At 42.8% G+C, this 17,684-nt stretch overlaps 1 protein-coding gene across 2 annotated transcripts in view; it reads right to left on the bottom strand.

Annotated features, from left to right (window-relative positions):
* LOC139266916 (protein lin-28 homolog B-like) overlaps window positions 1-17,684 on the bottom strand; it is a 295,351-nt gene that overhangs the window by 186,000 nt on the left and 91,667 nt on the right. The window lies entirely within an intron of this gene.

The raw sequence follows: 17,684 nt of genomic DNA, 5'->3' as shown, positions 1-17,684 counted from the left end.
GGTGGCGCAGAGCAGTACTACGGTACTGCCCGGGAGAGGTGAGCCAGTGTGCAAGTTGTGACACCATTCGTACATTTTTTTCTGGGGGACCTGTGAAAGTGGGCGATCCGAGCTGTACCAGCGGTAGTGAGGGAAGGAATGTTTACCTGAGTGAGGTAATTGGGATTGCTTTTTATCTTTTTATTTTTGTGATTTATGTTTATGTGGCATCAGCAAGGTATTGGGAATGTTTTTGGTGGGCTTTTTGCCAACTTTCCCCCCCCCCTCAGGGAAGCCTCTCTTGGGCGCTCCAAGGCCGGCTCTTGAGCTCGGCATTTTCAGTTGTTTAGCCGGCGTAGCATCCAAAAAGTGGTGTGGAACGCTTCTCTTAGTGCTCCGCTCCACATTCAGAGCTCAGCTGATGAATTTTGCGGCTGTAGATCCAAACCATTTCCCGGAGCACAATTTATCGCCCTGCAGCCATTAGCGCCTCAAAATGGGCGGTATCGAATTTCCACCCCTCTGAAATCAAACATCTGAGAAGCAAATTAGATTTGGGATTTAATTTAGATCTTTCATTTGCATCTTAAGCAAACATTGAAAATCCAACGTGGAAAATAGTACAAAAGCAAAAAATAGTACAATAAGAAGAATAAAGTAAATTATTTGCATCATCAGTAAGTTTCTAAAGTGGTAGGTAAAATATTATAAATCTACCTGCATCTTTCAACATCAGTGTATGTACAATATTTTTATCAGTAGATTGTTTTGTATTACAAGCAATTGTCACAATTTGAGGCAACTCCAGGTCTTGGGCTACTCATAAACAATGTGACTGAAGATCTACACTTCCATTGCCCATTTACGGCAGCTTGGCCAAATGAATGCAAGGACCCACGTACAAAACCCATACGTATTCAAGAAAAGAAAACGGTATTTCTGGAATCAGAGGACGAACCTACGAGGATAGACTGGAGAACATTGAAAGGAGGCAACTAGGAGCTGTCCTTCATAAAGAGTATGGAAAATGTAAAGGCAGAAACTTACTCCAAACTAAAGTTTAGGACAAGGGGACAGAGATACAAACTAGTAAAATGCAAATTTAGCATTGATGTCAGGAAGCTCCTTTTCTCACGAAGTGATATGTGAGGTTGAGGCAAAGCCCCATAAAAAAAATAAGATGGCATAAATGGGGGTACTGTTGGGTCTCTCTCTGGAAGGATGAGCTAAGATGGATCCTCCTCATCTATATTTATACAGAGAGCTGGTGTGCAGTTCAAGAATGTTGTTTTTATCTTAATTCTTAAAATGGAAATGATATATTGCACTAAGATACATTGGGTTCTTTGCTGTCTTTTGATGCCGTGTGGAAATTCTTTCAAGACCTTCCCCCCAATCCCAGTTATTTCCATGCCCGCCTCAAAGTTAGAATCTCATGCTGTGGAAGTTCCTGAGGTGTGTAAGTTAACAGGACAACCAGGATCCAAGGCCACGAGAGGAGAGTATTAAACTCTGGGACCACGCAGGAGTATGGAACTCCCTCCTAAACCCATTTGTCTTGCTACTTCTCTCACTGTCTTCAAAAGTGTCCTCTAAACTCACCTTCTCGACCGTGCCTTTGGTCATCTCTTCAGGCTCTGCTATTGCTCGGGCTCTATGGTCTCCTATGTGAAAATGCCTTCAGGTATGTTTTTATAGTGCCTTTAAATATAATAAAGCAACTATGTTGTTGTAAGGGTACTCTGTATCAAGAGTCCACGAAGAAAAGAGGCTGGAGTAAGCCAAGATATACCTGCTTGCCACTGATACCAGAATGAAAAATTTTAACAATTCAGGCCAAAATTGGCCCTTGAGTTATTTACAGAGTTATGAATAATCAACACAAGTCCTTTCAATTAGATAAAATTAATTGTTTTTGCTCCCTCTGCAAATTACATCTTTATTAACTCTTTTGATAGTGGATATCCACAGTAATTTTATGAAATTAGCTGAATAAGCAATCATTGTATTTGTAGCAAAGGCTTGCATTATAATTAACTTTATTTTAGAATTTACCGATCATTCACTAATATGTTGCTTTCAAAAACTATTTTGCAAGTCTTGAACAGTGCCATGGAGTCTTTTACGTCCACCTGAGTGGGCAGATGGGGCTTCAGTTTAAGGTCTCATCCGAAAAGAGTACATCATTCTCTGACTGACCTGTTTTCCAGAACTCTTGGATCCAGGCACACCATGTTGGCATTAATGCCTGCTGTGACATGTCTAAATAAATGAAAAAGCTGACCCAAGCCTACATCTAAAAGGATTATTAGCAGATACTAAAGCAGGTTAGGGCCATTTGTCATGTCCCGATTAAAGTTTCCTCACTATCATAGCTTAGAATGGTTGAACCAGATAGGCCCATAATATACAAAAGGAGGTTACTACTTTCTCAGTGTCATTACCTTCAGACACATGGGTTCCAAAGGTGGAACTGCACTAGTATTTAACAAGTAGAATGCAGCATTTTCATTTGACCTTCCTTCTCAGTGTTGCAAATAGATATTGTATGCACAGCAGAACATATACTTTTACTCTGTCTCTGTAACAGGCTTGTCCATATTAGGACCCCTGGCCTTCTCTAAAATGGTCCCCACTCCCCTGTCTGAATGATGAAAATGGAGTAAAAAAGAGGGATCTTGTGCGCTAATACAAATATAATTACGGCTTTTTGTAGGAACTTTGGAGAGAAATAGGAATGTTACAGCTGGAGGTATCTCTAAAATCAATTCCTTTCAAAATGATATTTCATGTTCTAAATATTCATATGATGTGATGGATCCATTCTTCAAAAGACAGAAACATTAAAAGGCATTTATCCCACCAATTTTCAATACCTGCTCTCTAAATATAAAAGTGTGGTGTTAAGACCTTGTTGAATATGGAAAAAAGTACAAAGTGCAGCGTGTGGGCATGTTAGAGCTTTGCAACTAACGCATTAGAAAGTGTAAACTTCTACAGCTGTACAAACATTTGATGCAGGGAAAGGTAGGCGTTGAGGAGAGACCAGGGCATTAGGATTTGTTTTGGATTGCACTAGCTGGCACAGATACAATGGGCTGAATGGCTTGCTTCTGTTCTGTTGACTTTTATTGGATTGGATGTGAAAATGATATAACAATATTACTGCTCCATTCTTAACCAAGACTGCTCCCTTGAAGTTTGAATTGTATCCAATATAAATCTAACCTGGTCAGACCAATGGTAGATTAACCAGTTGGAAAATACTCCTGGGACCTGAGGCATGGAGACATAAGTTCTAAAATCTGTTTGACGTGGGGCGTCAGTTAAGTCATTGAAGTGGTTCCTACGAAGTGCACCAACAGCTTTTTCAATAAATACAGGAAACGACAAAGAGGAATTTATATTTTCTACCCCAGACAAGATAGCACGCGGGAAAAATCATCCGCTAGGTTCTATTAAATGGTACATAAATGGGGTGGTGGTGGAGGAACTCTCTATTTACTAGTACGCATTCAAGTGTTTAAAGACTGATTTGATCTATGTAAACCGGGGAAAAGGTTTTAATCCATGGAAGGAACTGAGGGCACAGTTTGGTGTGATTGATCTTATAACCAAACAGAAATGCTCGATATAGGCCATGACACCAGGAAGGGAGACTAGTGGTCAAAGGTAGGCAGCATTACAAAATCCCTGTATAATGGAACTTTATACTCCTAACCAGCAACCTAGATCCCATGTCTGCTTTGTGGTGACAACCAAAGGGTCTATTGCAATAGAAAGTAACAATGGTGGGAATGGCAACTGGAAGATTTTCTTGACTAAATCTGAATCCTTTTTGTCAAAGTTTGGCATCTCATAATTAAAAGTATGCTTAGGTGAATAAAGTATTTTTTTTTTGTGGCCAAGAGAAATTCTTAAGTCAATAAACTGCTTTTTGCTAAACTGAATTCACTTAAAAGCACTGAGATGTTAAAAGGGTTATCACACAATGACTTGCATACTCAAAGAGTTATAATAAGCTTTCAGAAATACAAGTCCTTTTATTCGGCTGAACCACTTAATATCTTGCAGTTCAGTACATTGCAGAAAATAATATGAGTCCTGTTACCTGTCATCCTGTACATAAAATGACTGGTAAATTTGGGTTCTAGTACAGAAAAATGTGGAATTTGGGTGGATAATATGCAGTAAATAAGTTGAGCAGTGTCCTGGATACTATAAAATGTGTTTTTTCTTTTGGCAGTTTTCTTTTTAATAATGTATTTTTTCTTTCCAGGGTCCTTATCCTCACCTCTCCAAAACTGTTGACTCTCTTACCGGGATATGGTTTGATGAACAGCTACCATGTTGAAGTGGACATTAATTGTGAGCTGCAACGATGATAGAGAATATTTGCTCGATGCGTTATCTGCTGAAAGTGCTTTAATGTATAGCAATTTGGTGAGTTGGCATCAGCAGAGCAGTTGCTAACTTTTCACCGTGCTTCTAAAATTGCTTGGCTGAGAAATAGGTGCAAAGCACATTGACACTTTGACCTGATGCCAATAATGTAGAATAATTGAATGACAGAATGTCTCAGTGCAGCCAAAGACATTTGATCCAGGGTTCCTGTATTGATCAATGATGTCGTTGTGTTGTCAATTAAATGTTTTTGCTAATTTATTCTTGGGCGATGTGGGTGACGTTTTCACGATCACATTTATTGGTCATTCCCTAGTTGCCCTGAGATGGTGATGGTGGGCTTTCTCCTTGAACCACAATCCTGGACTGGTTGGTACTTCCAGTGCTTTGGTTCAAAATGACAGGAGTCTGACCCAGCGACGATGAAGGAACGGTGACATAGACATGTCCAAGTAAGGATGCGGCTTAACTTGGAGAGGAACTTGGGGTGATGATGGAATTCCATGACTTGGCTGCTCTTGTCCTTCCCGGTGGTAGAGGTAAGGAGTGAGTGCTGCAAAAATATTACCTTGTCGACCCTTGCTCCACAGTACCATTGGACTGGTGCTTGCTTCCCTTCTCAAAGTTGTTGCCATTGGTAGTCAGTACTGTGTTCACATTTGTTGATTCAACACTCTCAGGAGATCCTTGCACTGCTTTACGAGTCTTCTACTTACCCTTACAGGTGGCCACCCACTTCCTTCTTCACAACCTCTTCTGCCTGCAGGGTGATCAGCTCCTGAAATGCACTTAGGTGGGAAACACACACTCTGTGGGTCCAATTTCTTACTTCAAATGCCAACCTCTTGATAGGAGTTCCCATAAATTATCTGAATATACCACCCAAAAAATTTTCACTCACCTGAATCTCCCTTATTCTTTGACTTCTTACATTTTCGCTCACCTGCATCCTCCCCCTACTAATTAGTTTAAAGCCCTCTAATTAGTGGGGGGAGATGCAGGTGAGCGAAATTTTAAAAAGTCAAAGAATAAGGCGATGGCAATAGAGCAGGGTAGCACTGGGGGGAAATGAAAACCAGAGCGTGCCAGGAAGGGACAAAATGTATAAACATAAAGGTGAATCAGAAAGTGGGGTCAAAGCAGGAAAAATGGTAAAAAAAAACAAATTTAAAAGCTCTTTATCTGAATGCAAGCAGATTCATAACAAAATAGATGAGTTGACGGCACAAATAGATACAAATGGGTATGATCTGATGGCCATTACAGAGATGTGGTTGCAAGGTGACTAAGACTGGGAACTAAATATTCAGGGGTATTTGACAATTTGGAAGGACAGACAGAAAGGAAAAGGAGGTGGGGTACCTCTGTTAATAAAGGATGAGATCAGTGCGTTAGTGAGAAACGATATTGGCTCAGAAGATCAAGATGCTGAATTAGTTTGAGTGGAGAAAAGGAATAATGAGTGGAAAAAAATCATTGGTGGGCGTAGTCTACAGGCCCCCTAACAGTAGCAACACTGTTGGACAGAGTATAAATCAAGAAAGAACAGAGGCTTGTAAAAAAAAACTGCAATAATCATAGGCGATTTTAACCTTCATTTTGATTGGACAAAGCAAATTGACCAAGGTAGCCTTGAGGAGGAGTTCATAAGAGCATATCTGGGATAGTTTCCTTGAACAGTATGTTGCGGAAACTACCAGAGAACAGGCTATCTTAGATCTCGTAATGAGACAGGATTAATAAATGATCTCTGAGTGAAGGATCCTCTAGGAATGAGTGACCATAACATGGTTGAATTTCAAATTCAGTTGGAGGATGAGAAAGTGGGATCTTAAAACAGTGTCATAAGCTTAAATAAAGGAGACTACAAAGGTATGAAGGCAGAGTTGGCTAAAGTGAACTGGGAAAATAGATTAAAGTATGGGACATTTAAGGAGATGTTTCTTAATTCGCAACAAAAATATATCCCAATGAGAAGGAAAGACAGTAAGAGAAGGGATAACCATTTGTGACCAACTCATCATCATCATCATCATAGGCAGTCCCTTGGAATCGAGGAAGACTTGTTTCCACTCTTAACATGAGTTCTTAGGAGGCTGTATAGTGCAATACGAGAACGACAGTCCCTGTCACAGGTGGGACAGATAGTCGTTGAGGGAAGGGGTGGGTGGGACTGGTTTGCCGCACGCTCTTTCCGCTGCCTGCGCTTGATTTCTGCATGCTCTCGGCGACGAGACTCGAGGTGCTCAGCGCCCTCCCGGATGCACTTTCTCCACTTAGGACGGTCTTTGGCCAGGGACTCCCTGGTGTCAGTGGGGATGTTGCACTTTATCAGGGAGGCTTTGAGGGTGTCCTTGTAAAGTTTCCGCTGCCCACCTTTGGCTTGTTTGCCATGAAGGAGTTCTGAGTAGAGCGCTTGCTTTGGGAGTCTCGTGTCTGTCATGTGAGCTATGTGGCCTGCCCAGCAGAGCTGATCAAGTGTGGTCAGTGCTTCAATGCTGGGGATGTTGGCCTGGTCGAGCTAAGGAAATAAGGGATGGTATCAAATTGAAAACAAGGGCATACAATGTGACCAAGACTAGTGGGAGGCCAGAGAATTGGGAAACTTTTAAAAGCCAGCAAAGAACGACTAAAAAAATGAGAAAGAGAGGGAAGATAGATTATGAAAGTAAACTAGCATGAAATATAAAAACAGATACTAAGAGTTTCTACAAGTACATAAAAAGGAAAAGAGTGGCTAAAGTAAATGTTGGTCCCCCTGGAGGATGAGGCTGGGGAATTAATAAGGGAGAACAGTGAAATGGCAGAGACGAACAAATATTTTGTATCAGTCTTCACAGTAGAAGACACTAAAAACATCCCAATAGTGGATAATCCAGGGGCTAGAGGGAGGGAGGAACTTAATACAATCACTATCACTAATGAAGTAGTACTCGGTAAAATAATGGGACTAAAGGCGGACAAGTCCCCTGGACCGGATGGCTTACATCCTAGGGTCTTAAAAGAGGTGGTTGCAGAGATAGTGGATGCATTGGACGTAATCCACCAACATTGCAGACAAAAAGAAGGAAACGATAGACCAGTTAGCCTAACATCTGTCGTTGGGAAAATACTGGAGTCGATTATTAAGGAAGCAGTAACGGGACATTTGGAAAAGCATAATTCAATCAAGTACAGTCAACATGGTTTTATGAAAGGGAAATCATGTTTGACAAATTTACTGGAGTTCTTTGAGGATGTAATGACCAGGGTGGATAAGGGGGAACCAGTGGATGTGGTATATTTGGATTTCCAGAAGGCATTCAATAACATGCCACATAAAAAGTTATTGCATAAGATAAAAGTTCACGGGGTTGGGGGTAATATATTAGCATGGATAGAGGATTTGCTAACTAACAGAAAACAGAGAGTCGGGAGAAATGGGCCATTTTCCGGTTGACAAACAGTAACTAGTGGGGTGCCACAGGGATCAATGCTGGGGCCTCAACTATTTTCAATTTATATTAATGACTTGGATGAAGGGGCTGAGTGTAATGTAGCCAAGTTGGCTGATGATACAAAGATGGGTGGGAAAGCAAATTGTGAGGACACAAAAAATCTGCAAAGGGATATAGACAGGCTAAGTGAGCACACAAAAATTTGGCACCTGAGTATAATGTGGGAAATTGTGAGATTATCCACTTTGGCAGAAAAAAATAGAAAAACAAATTATAATTTAATTGGAGAAAAATTGCAAAGTGCTGTGGCACAGAGTGACCTGGGGGTCCTTGTGCATGAAACACAAAAAGTTAGTATGCAGTAACAGCAAGTAATCAGGAAGGCAAAAGGAATGTTGGCCTTTATTGCAAGGGGGATAGGGTATAAAAGCAGAGAAGTTACAACTGTTCAGGGGATTGGTGAGGCCACACCTAGAATGCTGCGTACAGTTTTATTTAAGAAAGAACATACTTGCATTGGAGGCTGTTCAGAGAAGGCTCACTAGGTTTATTCCAGAGATGAGGGGGTTGACTTATGAAGGTTGAGTAGGTTGGGCCTAAACTGAAAGAAGTTCAGAAGAATGAGAGGTGATCTTATCAAAACATATACAAGAAAATGAGGGGGCTCGACAAGGTGGATGCAGAGAGGATATTTCCACTCATAGGAGAATTTAAGGAGCTAAATAAAAAAGTAGGACCTCAAAAGCAGTAATCTCGGGATTGCTCCCTGTGCCACGTGCTAGTCAGGGTAGGAATCGCAGGATAGCGCAGATGAATACGTGGCTTGAGCAGTGGTGCAGCAGGGAGGGATTCAAATTCCTGGGGCATTGGAACCGGTTCTGGGGGAGGTGGGACCAGTACAAACCGGACGGTCTGCACCTGGGCAGGACCAGAACCAATATCCTAGGGGGAGTGTTTGCTAGTGCTGTTGGGGAGGAGTTAAACTAATATGGCAGGGGGATGGGAACCAATGCAGGGAGACAGAGGGAAACAAAAAGTAGACAAAAGCAAAGGACAGAAAGGAGATGAGTAAAAGTGGAGGGCAGAGAAACCCAAGGCAAAGGACAAAAAGGGCCACTGTACAGCAAAATTCTAAAAGGACAAAGGGTGTTAAAAAAACAAGCCTGAAGGCTTTGTGTCTTAATGCAAGGAGTATCCATAATAAGGTGGATGAATTAACTGTGCAAATAGATGTTAACAAATATGATGTGATTGGGATTACAGAGACGTGGCTCCAGGATGATCAGGGCTGGGAACTCAACCTCCAGGGGTATTCAACATTCAGGAAGGATAGAATAAAAGGAAAAGGAGGTGGGGTATATTGCTGGTTAAGGAGGAGATTAATGCAATAGTTAGGAAGGACATTAGCTTGGATGATGTGGAATCTATATAGGTAGAGCTGCAGAACACCAAAGGGCAAAAAACGTTAGTGGGAGTTGTGTACAGACCTCCAAACAGTAGGAGTGATGTTGGGGAGGGCATCAAACAGGAAATTAGGGGAGCATGCAATAAAGGTGCAGCAGTTATAATGGGTGACTTTAATATGCACATAGATTGGGCTAACCAAACTGGAAGCAATACGGTGGAGGAGGATTTCCTGGAGTGCATAAGGGATGGTTTTCTAGACCAATATGTCGAGGAACCAACTAGGGGGGAGGCCATCTTAGACTGGGTGTTGTGTAATGAGAAAGGATTAATTAGCAATCTCGTTGTGCGTGGCCCCTTGGGGAAGAGTGACCATAATATGGTGGAATTCTGCATTAGGATGGAGAATGAAACAGTTAATTCAGAGACCATGGTCCAGAACTTAAAGAAGGCTAACTTTGAAGGTATGAGGCATGAATTGGCTAGGAAAGATTGGAGAATGATACTTAAGGTGTTGACTGTGGATGGGCAATGGCAGACATTTAGAGACCGCATGGATGAACTACAACAATTGTATATTCCTGCCTGGTGTAAAAATAAAAAAGGGAAGGTGGCTCAACCGTGGCTATCAAGGGAAATCAGGGATAGTATTAAAGCCAAGGAAGTGGCATACAAATTGGCCAGAAATAGCAGTGAACCCGGGGACTGGGAGAAATTTTGAACTCAGCAGAGGGTTTGATTAGAGCAGGGAAAATGGAGTACGAGAAGAAGCTTGCAGGGAACATTACGACGGATTGCAAAAGTTTCTATAGATATGTAAAGAGAAAAAGGTTAGTAAACACAAACGTAGGTGCCCTGCAGTCAGAATCAGGGGAAGTCATAACGGGGAACAAAGAAATGGCGGACCAATTGAACAAGTACTTTGGTTCGGTATTCACTAAGGAGGACACAAACAACCTTCCGGATATAAAAGGGGTCAGAGGGTCTAGTAAGGAGGAGGAACTGAGGGAAATCCTTATTAGTCGGGAAATTGTGTTGGGGAAATTGATGGGATTGAAGGCCGATAAATCCCCAGGGCCTGATGGACTGCATCCCAGAGTACTTAAGGAGGTGGCCTTGGAAATAGCAGATGCATTGACAGTCATTTTCCAACATTCCATAGACTCTGGATCAGTTCCTATCGAGTGGAGGATAGCCAATGTAACCCCACTTTTTAAAAAAGGAGGGAGAGAGAAAACAGGGAATTATAGACCGGTCAGCCTGACATCAGTAGTGGGTAAAATGATGGAATCAATTATTAAGGATGTCATAGCAGCGCATTTGGAAAGAGGTGACATGATAGATCCAAGATAGGTCAGCATGGATTTGTGAAAGGGAAATCATGCTTGATAAATCTTCTGGAATTTTTTGAGGAATTTTCCAGTAGAGTGGACAAGGGAGAACCAGTTGATGTGGTATATTTGGACTTTCAGAAGGCTTTCGACAAGGTCCCACGCAAGAGATTAATGTGCAAAGTTAAAGCACATGGGATTGGGGGTAGTGTGCTGACATGGATTGAGAACTGGTTGTCAGACAGGAAGCAAAGAGTAGGAGTAAATGGCGACTTTTCAGAATGGCAGGCAGTGACTAGTGGGGTACCGCAAGGTTCTGTGCTGGCGCCCCAGCTGTTTACACTGTACATTAATGGTTTAGACGAGGGGATTAAATGTTGTATCTCCAAATTTGCGGATGACACTAAGTTGGGTGGCAGTGTGAGCTGCGAGGAGGATGCTATGAGGCTGCAGAGCGACTTGGATAGGTTAGGTGAGTGGGCAAATGCATGGCAGATGAAGTATAATGTGGATAAATGTGAGGTTATCCACTTTGGTGGTAAAAACAGAGAGACAGACTATTATCTGAATGGTGACAGATTAGGAAAAGGGGAGGTGCAACGAGACCTGGATGTCATGGTACATCAGTCATTGAAGGTTGGCATGCAGGTACAGCAGGCGGTTAAGAAAGCAAATGGCATGTTGCCCTTCATAGCGAGGGGATTTGAGTACAGGGGCAGGGAGGTGTTGCTACAGTTGTACAGGGCCTTGGTGAGGCCACACCTGGACTATTGTGTACAGTTTTGGTTTCCTAACCCGAGGAAGGACATTCTTGCTATTGAGGGAGTGCAGCGAAGGTTCAGCAGACTGATTCTCAGGATGGCGGGACTGACCTATCAAGAAAGACTGGATCAACTGGGCTTGTATTCACTGGAGTTCAGAAGAATGAGAGGGGACCTCATAGAGACGTTTAAAATTCTGATGGGTTTCGACAGGTTAGATGCAGGGAGAATGTTCCCAATGTTGGGGAAGTCCAGAACCAGGGGTCACAGTCTAAGGATAAGGGGTAAGCCATTTAGGACCGAGAGAGTGGTGAACCTGTGGAATTCTCTACCACAGAAAGTTGTTGAGGCCAATTCACTAAATATATTCAAAAGGGCCGAAGGCCTACTCCTGCACCTATTTTCTATGTTTCTATGTTTCTATGTCTAGGTTTCTATGAGTAGGCCATTCGTCCCTTCGAGCCTGCACCGCCATTCAATGAGTTCATGGCTGAACATGCAACCTCAGTACCCCATTCCTGCTTTCTTGCCATACCCCTTGATCCCCCTAGTAGTAAGGACTATATCTAACTCCTTTTTGAATATATTTAGTGAATTGGCCTCAACAACTTTCTGTGGTAGAGAATCATTAATGTACAATGTAAACAGCTGGGGCCCAGCACAGAAACTTGTGGTACCCCACTAGTCACTGCCTGCCATTCTGAAAAGTACCCATTTACTCCTACTCTTTGCTTCCTGTCTGACAACTAGTTCTCAATCCACGTCAGCACACTACCCCCAATCCCATGTGCTTTAACTTTGCACATTAATCTCTTGTGTGGGACCTTGTCAAAAGCCTTCGGAAAGTCCAAATATACCACATCAACTGGTTCTCCCTTGTCCACTCTACTGGAAACATCCTCAAAAAATTCCAGAAGATTTGTCAAGCATGATTTCCCTTTCAAAAATCCATGCTGACTTGGACCTATCATGTCACCTCTTTCCAAATGCGCTGCTATGACATCGTTAATAATTGATTCCATAATTTTACCCACTACTGATGTCAGGCTGGCCGGTTGATAATTCCCTGTTTTCTCTCTCGCTCCTTTTTAAAAAGTGGGGTTACATTGGCTACCCTCCACTCGATAGGAACTGATCCAGAGTCGATGGAATGTTGGAAAATGACTGTCAATGCATCCGCTATTTCCAAGGCCACCTCCTTAAGTACTCTGGGATGCAGTCCATCAAGCCCTGGGGATTTATCGGCCTTCAATCCCATCAATTACCCCAACACAATTTCCCGACTAATAAGGATTTCCCTCAGTTCCTCCTTCTTACTAGACCCTCTGACCCCTTTTATATCTGGAAGGTTGTTTGTGTCCTCCTTAGTGAATACCGAACCAAAGTACTTGCTCAATTGGTCTGTCATTTCTTTGTTCCCAGTTATGACTTCCCCTGATTCTGACTGCAGGGGACCTACGTTTGTCTTTACTAACCTTTTTCTCTTTACATATCTATAGAAACTTTTGCAGTCTGTCTTAATGTTACCTGCAAGCTTCCTCTCGTACTCCATTTTCCCTGCCCTAATCAAACCCTTTGTCCTCCTCTGCTGAGTTCTAAATTTCCCCCAGTCCCCAGGTTCACTGCTATTTCTGGCCAATTTGTATGCCACTTCCTTGGCTTTATTACTATCCCTGATTTCCCTTGATAGCCACGGTTGAGCCACCTTCCCTTTTTTATTTTTATGCCAGACAGGAATGTACAATTGTTGTCGTTCAACCATGCGGTCTCTAAATGTCTGCCATTGCCCATCCACTGTCAACCCCTTAAGTATCATTCGCCAATCTATCCTAGCCAATTCACGCCTCATACCTTCAAAGTTACCCTTCTTTAAGTTCTGGACCATGGTCTCTGAATTAACTGTTTCATTCTCCATCCTAATGTAAAATTCCACCATATTATGGTCACTCTGCCCCAAGGGGTCTCGCACAACGAGATTACTAATTAATCCTCTCTCATTACACAGCACCCAGTCTAAGATGGCCTCCCCCCTAGTTGGTTCCTCGACATATTGGTCTAGAAAACCATCCCTTATGCACTCCAGGAAATCCTCCTCCACCGTATTGTTTTCAGTTTGGTTAGCCCAATCTATATGCATATTAAAGTCACCCATGATAACTGCTGCACCTTTATTGCATGCACCCCTAATATCCTGTTTGATGCCCTCCCCAACATCACTGCTACTGTTTGGAGGTCTGTACACAACTCCCACTAACGTTTTTTGCCCTTTGGTGTTCTGCAGCTCTACCCATATAGATTCCACATCATCCAAGCTAATGTCCTTCCTAACTATTGCATTAATCTCCTCTTTAACCAGCAATGCTACCCCACCTCCTTTTCCTTTTATTCTATCCTTCCTGAATGTTGAATACCCATGAATGTTGAGTTTCCAGCCCTGATCATCCTGGAGCCACATCTCCGTAATCCCAATCACAACATATCCGTTGACATCTCTTTGCACAATTAATTCATCCACCTTATTACGGATACTCCTTACATTAAGACACAAAGCCTTAAGGCTTGTTTTTTTTAACACCCTTTGTCCTTTTAGAATTATGATGTAGTGTGGCCCTTTTTGTTTCTTGCCTTTGTTTACTCAGCCTTCCACTATTGCTTTTTACCTTTCTACCATCTGTTTCTGACTCCATATTACTTCGCCCTATCTCGCTGCATAGGTTCCCATCCCCCTGCCATATTAGTGTAAACACTCCCGAATTGCATTAGCAAATGTTACCGCTAGGACATCAGTTCCAGTCCTGCCCAAGTGCAGACCGTCCCTTTTGTGCAGGTCCCACTTCCCCCAGAACTGGTTCCAATGTCCCAGGAATTTGAATCCCTCCCTCTTGCACCACTGCTCAAGCCATGTATTTATTCTAACTATCCTGCTCCCTCTACTCTGATTGCAATTCCGAGATTACTACCTTTGATGTCCTACTTTTTAATTTAACTCCAAGCTCCCTAAATTCAGTTTGTAGGACCTCTTTCCGCTTCTTACCTATATCGTTGGTACCTACATGTGCCACGACAACTGGCTGTTCACTCTCCCCCTCTCCAGAATGCTCTGCAGCTGCTCCAAGACATCCTTGACCCTTGCACCAGGGAGGCAACATACCATCCTGGAATCTCGGTTGCGGCCGCAGAAACTCCTATCAATTCCCCTTACAATAGAGTCCCCTATCACTATAGCTCTCCCACTCTTTTTCGCACCCTTCTGTGCAGCAGAGCCAGCCATGGTGCCATGAACTTGGCTGCTGCTGCCCTCCCCTGATGAGTCATCCTCCTCAACAGTACCCAAAGCGGTGTATCTGTTTTGCAGGGGGATGACCGCAGGGGACCCCTGCACTACCTTCCTTGCACTGCTCTTCCTGCTGGTCTTCCATTCCCTAGCTGGCTGTGGACCCTTCACCTGCAGTAAGACCAACTCGCGACACGTGCTACTCACGTCATTCTCAGCATCGTGGATGCTCCAGAGTAAATCCACCCTCAGCTCCAACTCTGCAACGCGGTCTGTCAGGAGCTGGAGGCGGATACACTTCCCGCACACAGGAGAATAACACGTGACCGAGCTCTCCTGTCATGACTTAACCCTTAGATTAACTTAAATTGGCAACAACAATGCTAAAGTTTACTCACTGTTGTAGAAGAGAAAAAAGAAAAGCTACTTACCAATCAACAGCCAATCACTTACCCCCTTGGCTGTGACGTCACCTTTCTGTTTCTTTCTACTTCTTTTTTGCCCTCTCCTTGTTGCTGCACCGGTACGCCTCTCGCCGACCCCGGACTCACGTCTCTCCACGCACCTCCCAACGCCTCTCGTGGCCTTTTGTAGGCCTCTCGCCGACCCTGGACTCGCGTCTCTCCACGCACCTCCCAACGCCTCTCGTGGCCTTTTGTAGGCCTCTCGTCGACCCCGGACTGGTGCCTCTCCACGTGATGCAGGGAAGTCTTGCTGCATTTATACAGGGTATTGGTGAAGCCACACCTGGAATACTGCGTACAATTTTGGTTTCCATATTTAAGAAAGGATATACTTGCTTTGGAGGCAGTTCAGAGATGGTTCACTAGGTTGATTCTGGTGATGGGGGGTTGACTTATGAGAAAAGGTTGAGTAGGTTGGACCTCTACTCTTTGGAGGTGATCTTATCGAAACATATAAGATTATTAGGGGGCTTGACAAGGTGGATGCAGAGAGGATGCTTCCACTGATGGGGGAGACTAGAACTAGAGGGCATGATCTTAGAATAAGGGGCCGCCCATTTAAAACAGAGATGAGGAGAAATTTCTTCTCTGAGGGTTATGGATCTATGGAATTTGCTGCCTCAGAGAGCTGTGGAAGCTGGGACATTGAATAAATTTAAGACAGAAATAGACAGTTTCTTTACCGATAAGGGAATAAGGGATTTTGGGGAGCGGGCAGGGAAGTGGATCTGAGTCCATGATTGGATCAGTCATGATTGGCGGCGCAGACTTGAGGGGCCGTACGGCCTACTCCTGCTCCTATTTTTTATGTTCTTATGTTCTGTTACAGGAGTCAGCAGAGATATGTATACAGGAGCTGTATACACATCAAAATAATAGCAAAAAACACACCTACAAAAAATAATTTTAACACAGGAAAAAAAACAGAACTGTAGTGTTTTAAGAGGCCAAGCAAATACATTGACTTTCACTTATAGAAAGAAATAACTTGCATTTATCTAACATCTTTCATGCTGTAAGGACTTCACAAAGTGCTTTACAATCAATTAAGTACTTTTGAAGTGCAGTCACTGTCAAAATGTAGGATATGCGGCAGCCAAATAGCATTCAGCAAGATCCCACAAACAGCAAAGTGACAATGACCAGATAATCTGTTTCTAGTAATGTTGGTTGAGGGATTAAATTATTGGCCAGGACACCAGGGAGAACTCACCAACTCTGCACACTTTCAGCTACGATTATCAGAACAAAAATCACTAGAAGCACATGTACTACACTGCACCATTAGCAGAGTTTTACAGACTTCAGGTCATTGAGTGCATGGTGAATAGATTTATAGCTTAGCAAGAAACTGAACAACATTATTCTTAGGATCCAATCCAATTGGTCCTTCATTGAGTAGTAGTTGCAATGCATCCATCTTGCAGAAAGCGTACTGTGAAATACTGCTTTCCTGCAAAGTGTCAGCAGTGGCTCAGTGGGTAGCACACTTGCCTTCTGAGTCAGAAGGTTGTCGGTTCAAGACCCACTTCAGGAACTTGAACATATAAATCTAGACTGATACTGCAGTGCTGTGGGAGCGAGATGCTGTCTTTTGGATGAGATGTTAAACTGAGGTCCTCTCAGGTGGATGTAAAAGATTCCATGGCACGATTTTGAAAAAGACCTGGTCTCCTGGCCAATATTTATCCCTCACTCAACATAACAAAAACAGATTATCTGGTCATTGTCACATTGCTGCTTGAGGGAGTTTGCAGTATGCAAATTGGCTGCCACATTACAACAGTGACTGCACTCCAAAAGTACATCATTGGCTATAAAACACTTTGCCACGAAAGATGCTATATAAATCCAAGTCTTTCTTTCTTTCTTTAAAATGTAGTTAAAAGAAAGAACATTTTAATCCTCATTTAATGCACTTTCGCAGGTTAAGACCAACTTATTTCCTTGAGCTTATCCAACTGTGAAGGACATCCACACTTGAGCCTGATATTGTTCTCACAAAGCGTCCATGTCCCCACACTTCCAGTACCGGCCCTATATTGTCATCAAGAAGGAACCCTGGCCGATTTTCTCTCCTTCCTAACATAGCAATGCTGCGGTCAATTGTAGCACCTGCATCACCACCTGAGCCGAGAGCAAATAACTCCGTATTCATCAAGGATTGAATTTGTGGCTTTCTTGTGTGGCTCAGTGACAGAAACTTTAGCTTTGAGCCTTCAGAGAGCTTTGTGCACTTGTTACATATATTTTCGTGCAGAGACCTATGACCTGCAAATTTTAGAATTCAACTTATACAACCTGATGACTAAACAGTCAGCAAAAAGAGCACCACTACAACCAATATTTAGTTCTAACATTTTGCTTTTTAAATAGATTTCCATATATATCTCATTAATATAAAATGTGAGCATGTGATGGAGAAACAGAAAGAGAGAGTTTCCAATTTGAGAGCGTTAGAGGACTTTATTTATAGATGACAAATGCTTCCAATTACCTCTGGGGCAGGAACGCTGCAAATCCCAACAGTACTGAAATCACGTTCCCTGTCTCTATTACTGGTAGTGGCAGCCTACCAACCTACAGCCACACAAGTCACAGAGCAGCAGCTGAACAAGAAGGAAAAGAGG

Source organism: Pristiophorus japonicus, chromosome 7, assembly GCF_044704955.1.
Source record: "Pristiophorus japonicus isolate sPriJap1 chromosome 7, sPriJap1.hap1, whole genome shotgun sequence".
Lineage (NCBI taxonomy): Eukaryota > Metazoa > Chordata > Chondrichthyes > Pristiophoridae > Pristiophorus > Pristiophorus japonicus.
This window is presented reverse-complemented; position numbering and strand designations above follow the sequence as displayed.